Consider the following 6636-nt stretch of genomic DNA (forward strand, 5'->3'; position numbering starts at 1 on the left):
CTTTCCTGTCCAACCGCTCCCAGAAAGTCGCTGTTGATGGTCATTTTTCCAGTGAACTTCCTGTACTGTCTGGAGTTCCCCAGGGGTCTGTTCTTGGGCCATGTCTCTTCCTGGTATATATCAATGACTTACCAGATTCCGTCAAATGTAACGCAAGAATGTTTGCAGATGACACCATAATATACCTTACCATCAACTCCATTTCAGATAGTATATCTCTGCAACAAGACCTGATTAGCTTAGAAACCGGGAGAAGACATGGTCCATGGAGTTCAACCCGGACAAGTGTGAAGTCCTTAGAATTCTTAGAAAGAAAAATCCTGTAGTCTACCCCTACAAACTTCACAACATAGAGTTAAAAACTTGTGAGGCAGCTAAATACTTAGGCATAACCATTTCCAAAGATCTAAACTGGTCCAAACACATTGACAGTATCACTTCCAAAGCAACTTCCACTCTTCGCTTCATACAACGAAATGTCAAAACTGATAATAAAAAGGTCAAAATTGCTGCCTATAACACCTATGTCCGCCCTCAACTTGAGTACTGTTCAAGCGTCTGGCATCCTTGGCAAAAAAACCTCACTAGCAAAGTCGAAAATGTCCAAAGGTCAGCTGCTAGGTACGTCATGTATGACTACAGTTACACCAGTAGTGTTACACAAATGCTGAAAACCTTAGAATGGAATACACTCCAATATAGAAGGTTACACAATTCATTAGTAATGTTTTATAAAATAAGGACCCAGACAGTTGCAGTCGACCAATCTCATCTTATTCCAACTAGAAACCTAAATTACTTAATCCCCATGTCTCACACTCAGTACTTTTCTAACTCCTACTTCCCTAGGACCATCCGACTCTGGAACTCCCTACCAACTCATGTTAAATCTAGCCCCAGTCTCAGTATCTTTAGAGAGAGGCTGGCGGTGGTCAGTATGTAATTCTGTTGCCTCTGTCCCATTTTAACTGTAGCATACTGTCTTTTTTAGCTTTTATTCTTTTAACATTGTAACATATCAGTTCTTTAACAACTGTTTCTCTGACAGCGCCGCCCAGTGATAGTCGGAAATCGACGGTTGGGTGAAAGATGTAGATGTAGATAAGTAAGTTTAATAAATATGATAAACACCTGTTCAAATACCAACATATATCAAATTAAAGAAAGAGCTGAATACGGTCTGCGTATCACATGAATAAGGGTGTGATAAGAGTCTTCTATGTAGAGAAGTGCTTTTTAAAAGATTTTCCTTGTTACAATTGTCGTCTGTATATGAAAAGGTTTCTTGCTTTTGTGACTTATTCAGATTGCATATTAAAATGAATACTTGTTTGCTTTGATATATTTGTTATAAATTATTTAACTGATTTATTATATATGAATATTTTTCTTTAGTATGGTATGCAAATATTGAACTCAGTTGAAATCTGTTTTATTATATATATGCTATATAATGACTGGAACTCATTACACTGAGATGAAGGTACGCTGCATACAGTTTATTTATGTGATATGACTATGGTCAAACTTTGCTTATGAAACAGAAATATTGAAATAATTACAATTGTATGTTTTGCTTGACCTTCACTTTTTTATAGGTGTGACGTCATTGTCCAAAGATTTATGAATAGCGAATATCCATTTGTTAAAGCGGGATCAGTTGGCCTATTTTAGAAATAAATAAAAATAATAAATAAAAAATCCTTAAATTGATTTTTTCTCATGTATTCTAATCAAACTTGATTTGTAGCATCTTTATTAGGCCCGCAGCCAACTTTGTTCAGCTGGGACATTTGACCCCTTTTAGGGGCTGCTAGAGCTAAAACTAGAAATGCCTTTATACGGCGTCTCATGAACAGATTGGTGGATCTTTGTCATACTTAGTCTGGAGCATCATTATAAGGTCCTCTTCCAAATTTATTTATACAGGAACTTGGGCCCTATTAGGGACTACTATAGCTAAAAGTAGATATGCCTTTCTTCGCATTAACCACTAAAATGTAATGGATTTTTATCAAACTCTATGTGTAACAATAGCGTTAGGTCTCCTGCTATTTTGTTACGAATGGGGATAGGGACCAATTTAGCTAAAAATATAAACACCTTTAATGACCTCTTCTCATGAACCGCTTCATGAATCTCCATCAAACTACTGCTGTAATTATTCTTCTAAGGATAAACGAAACAAAATTGCAACCCTACGAAACCTTTGCGAAAAATTAAAAGACAACCATTTAAATTGTTAAAGTGCGGTGTTTAGTTTTGCAATTTGAAAAATGTTAGATGAAAGATGAATGTTAGATGAAAAATTCATAAACTTCTTTCCTTATTACAATTCGCCGACCATCATTTTTAAAGATATTTTTTGTTTTCCCTAAATATCTTTAAACAAGTATGAAAGTTGATGCAGATGCAGCAAAAAGAAACTCCGCGGCAAACAAAGCAGTGTAATTAGCTGATAGAACAGAAGATGATATAATCCCATGTCTATAACAGCCGAGAAAGGAGTTGACATTATTATCGTTGTCTAGTCTAAGTTCGTGGGTAGTTCAAGTTCGTGATAGATAGGATAGGATAGGATAGGATAGGATAGGGATAGGGATAGGATAGGATAGGATAGGATAGGATTTATTTTATAGCTCTTTGGATAGAGATAGATAGACGATACGGGTGTCCTTGTTGTAGACCATAGGCAAACAGACAGTCTGATGTGGTTTCATGAATGTTGGAGAAAAAAAACGCTGCCTTTGTACGGGATTTTTATTATTGTATTTAGTGACCTAATTATTGACTGATCATGACCCACATGCGAAATTGACCTCTAAGTTTCGGTATATGGAATGAAATGTATTGCATACACAAGGTTGTGCTTTCATCCACAGACGTACGTAGTTGTTCATCCAAAATGACCGAGTTTCAAACTTAGCTCAGATGTTATCAAGACTATTATTCTGATAAATGTCTAATCAGGAATGTGGGCTCTATATGATACTTTCAAGTTAAATGATGAGGAAGGACTAAGATGTACAATGAATGAAACACAACAAACATCATTTTATCCCGCATAGGGGCGTTTAAAAGGAACAAGAAAATTATAACCCAAGTGTTACATGTTGACGATTACGTTGGTGTATTTACTTAGAGGGTATTGTTGTTTTTGTTGTTTTCTTCACCTCCTCCTAAGGAGAGTTCACTACTATAAACACCTATATATTGATATATATTGATCAACTGGTATTTTGGAAGGACAAACAGTCAATGTTGTGCAATCAGTCACATCTCAAGAAAGACCATTGTTCTGATATTGCTAAAGGTCACCCTGTAAGTAACCTATATTGAGATAATAGAGCTAAGATACTTTAAAATGCAAGTCACCTTGGTTCAAAGGCCAGCTTTTGCCTTATTGTTAGGTGACATTTGTAAAAAGTTTGATTATAATTATGCATATCAAACATTAAACACATAGATACTTAACTTAAAAAAAATCAAAGTATAAAAGTAAAAATATAAGACACTGTTTATGGATATTTGTTCCAGACGTACATACTGTGTAATACGTTTGGTGTTGATTACCGAAAGAGGAATGGGCATAGCTATGCCTACATTAAGATGACAGAGCTTTGTACCTAAAGGAGTAGAAGAGTGAGTTATAAACTTAGTACATAAAACAACGACATAGCAACAACACGATACACAACATACAACAATCCTTAACAAATGCAAAACAATCCTTAACAATTAATGCTTATACAGAGGTAGTAGTATAAAACTTACTTAAATACAATCCAGTAAAAGCAACATAATAAAATGGGTTTAAAAATTAGCACAAATTAATTTTACAAAACAGTAACTGTTAGTGTAAGTGTATACTTGGGAATAAGGTAGCATAGAACTGTGCGTTCTGAATGGTCAGTCATGTAAACAAACCCGAGAGTGATTATTTTTCAAAACTGAGATTTTTTACTGCATTTACAGTATTTTATTATACATTTTGACAAAATTTGCTACATTTTATGTGTATGAAATCATTGTCAGTAGCATAAGGGAAATATAATATATGGGAAGTTGGAGCTTGAAGGGCATTAGTCCCCACTCTTCGCAGTAAGGATTTTTTGTAAGAATATAATTTTGTTAGTGATGAAATGTAAAAATGATGGATGCCTACTTAAAAAGATCTTACAACTCGTGCACATACTGAAAGAGATTGTAAGTAATTCTTACAATACGTAGGTTTATGGCAAACTGGACAGAAAATGGGCCATATGTGTATGTTTTAGCCCGTATTTTTGATAGAACTAAGATATTTCTTGAAAAACATGTAATTACATATACATGTTTCGATTTAAGGAAGGCTGTACACGCCATAATGTTATAATGAAAGTCTATGGGAAAACAATTGGTGGTTTCTAACCTATATTAGAACTAAAAAAATGACTTTTGTCGGAATCCATCACAGGTAATGTTAACGTTCAAAAGTCTGTTGTAAATGATATAGATAGACGTTTTCGCGCAAAAAATAAGCGTGAATTTTGAATATTTTGTAAATTTGGCCTCTTTTTTTGACAGGTGTTCCCATTTTTATCTGAGCTTTTTGACCAAAAAGGATCATTTTTATCTCTGTCAGAGAATAAACAAAATTAATACACTTTATTTCTATCTTTTTACGAAATGAATCATATTTCAGCTTCCAAGCCAAATCCAATGCAGATAATTAAAACTTTCAGGAAAATTGCAATTAGATGACGACAGGATCTGAATCTGGGCATATAAATCGACAGGGGGTGACCTTAATAAACTGTCCATATCTTTCTTAAAACTGAACATTTCTTGATTGAACTTTGTAAAACATTTGTTAGTCACGCTAAAGCTGTGAGTAAATTAATTATTCTCTTATCTCAATTAACTAATAACATAAAACCAAAACATGAATAAGTTTAAGGTATATATTTGGCAGCAAATATCGCGAAAAATGTATCGCGGAGTAAATCTTCAACAATACAAGATGTCAAATTTATGTAACGTTGTCCTCGACAGTGCCCTCGTCTCTTGGGATGACTTTGTGTGATTGTAAAGATCTGAAACGACACTAATATAAATGTGAAAATCATGTTAACATATAGATGCTATAAAATGAAATACCTATTTTACATCTATTGTGCTACAAAGCAATATATTTAAAATTAAACATTTCACTTTAAAATATGGAAAGCATAATGACAACTAAATGAATGTTAAAGCGGTTCCCTCTTAAGAGTTGAAAGCCTCGAACAAATTTACCAAATTATCAAATTTAACTGGGAGGGAGGGTGGGCATAAACGTATGTTTGCTGCCAAATTTTAACCTCGAGTGGAGATAAAGCGCGAAAAAACTATATATACTGGCAGAATTGCACGAAATGTTCGTGCAAAAGCCCGCCAAAACATATACAATAGAAACCAATGAAGTATAAAACTAATGAAGGATAGTTAATTTCGAAGCGATAATAATTACATGTATATTTGGAAAATATAACATGAAACATTCATCTATAGGTCAGAGACCACCAATTCAAAAAAGTACAAGAAACTTACTGGGAATGAGGCAAGTGTATACATGGGAATAAGGTAGAGTCTGTGCGTTCTGATTGGTCACTTTCACACGAAAATTACTTAAATAATGTATCAGTATTCATATGTTTTTAGTCCGTATTTTGGTAGAACAAAGATAGTTCTTGAAAAGCATGTAATTACATATACATGTTTCGATTTATGGAAGGCCGTACACGCCATAATGTTATAATGAAAGTCTGTAGGAAAACAATTGGTGGTCTCTAACCTATAGTAAGTATCTTAAGCTTTGAAATTTGTTTAAATAAATGCAAATAAAACGAACATATTACCAACTTTAGAAATAAAATATTTTAAAGCTACATTTAACGAGAAATGTAATTCTATTTGATCTTTTCCAAAGAAATTACGATAAAAAGCAAGATATAAGATATTTTAAACGCCTCTGTTGCCATGGTTACTTTAAACGTTAAGATAAATAGGGTACCATGTAGAGTGTTGAGAATTCTGCTAATAATATTTCCGTTAGGTATATGTACCATGGAAGCACGAGCCCCGCGACATATACATTTCAAGCTCATTTAAGAAAGCTAACGTGCATACTAATAAAATTATCAACTACGCAGACTTCTACGGATAACAGTGACATCAAAATACACTGAAAAGGGTTAAATATCCGTAGTTTCCTTCTTCTTTCAATATAAAACAACTTTGGAGGTTCATGTACTTCAAACCTGGATAAAACGTGTACTCAAAGGGACAGAGATAAACGCACTTGAGATTGTAGCAGCTAAAACATTAACTTACACGAAATACAATAAATTGCTACAGTTTAACTAATTTGAATTTTCCCTGGTAACAAGGTAACCTACCTTCTTAAACTCTAGAGGACCTATTTCAGAAGCCGCAGTTTACACTTGATCTTCATAAAACTTTGTAAGAATGTTTGTCTCTAAAAAATCTAGAAAAAACTTATAACTGGGTCACTTTGGTTAAAAACTAGGTCACTATGTCAAATTATTGTAAACCTTGGTAAATGATCTACCTGATTCACATAGAACATGGTCAAATGCAAGATGTGTGTCTGTG

This window comes from Mercenaria mercenaria, chromosome 2 (assembly GCF_021730395.1).
Source record: "Mercenaria mercenaria strain notata chromosome 2, MADL_Memer_1, whole genome shotgun sequence".
NCBI lineage: Eukaryota > Metazoa > Mollusca > Bivalvia > Venerida > Veneridae > Mercenaria > Mercenaria mercenaria.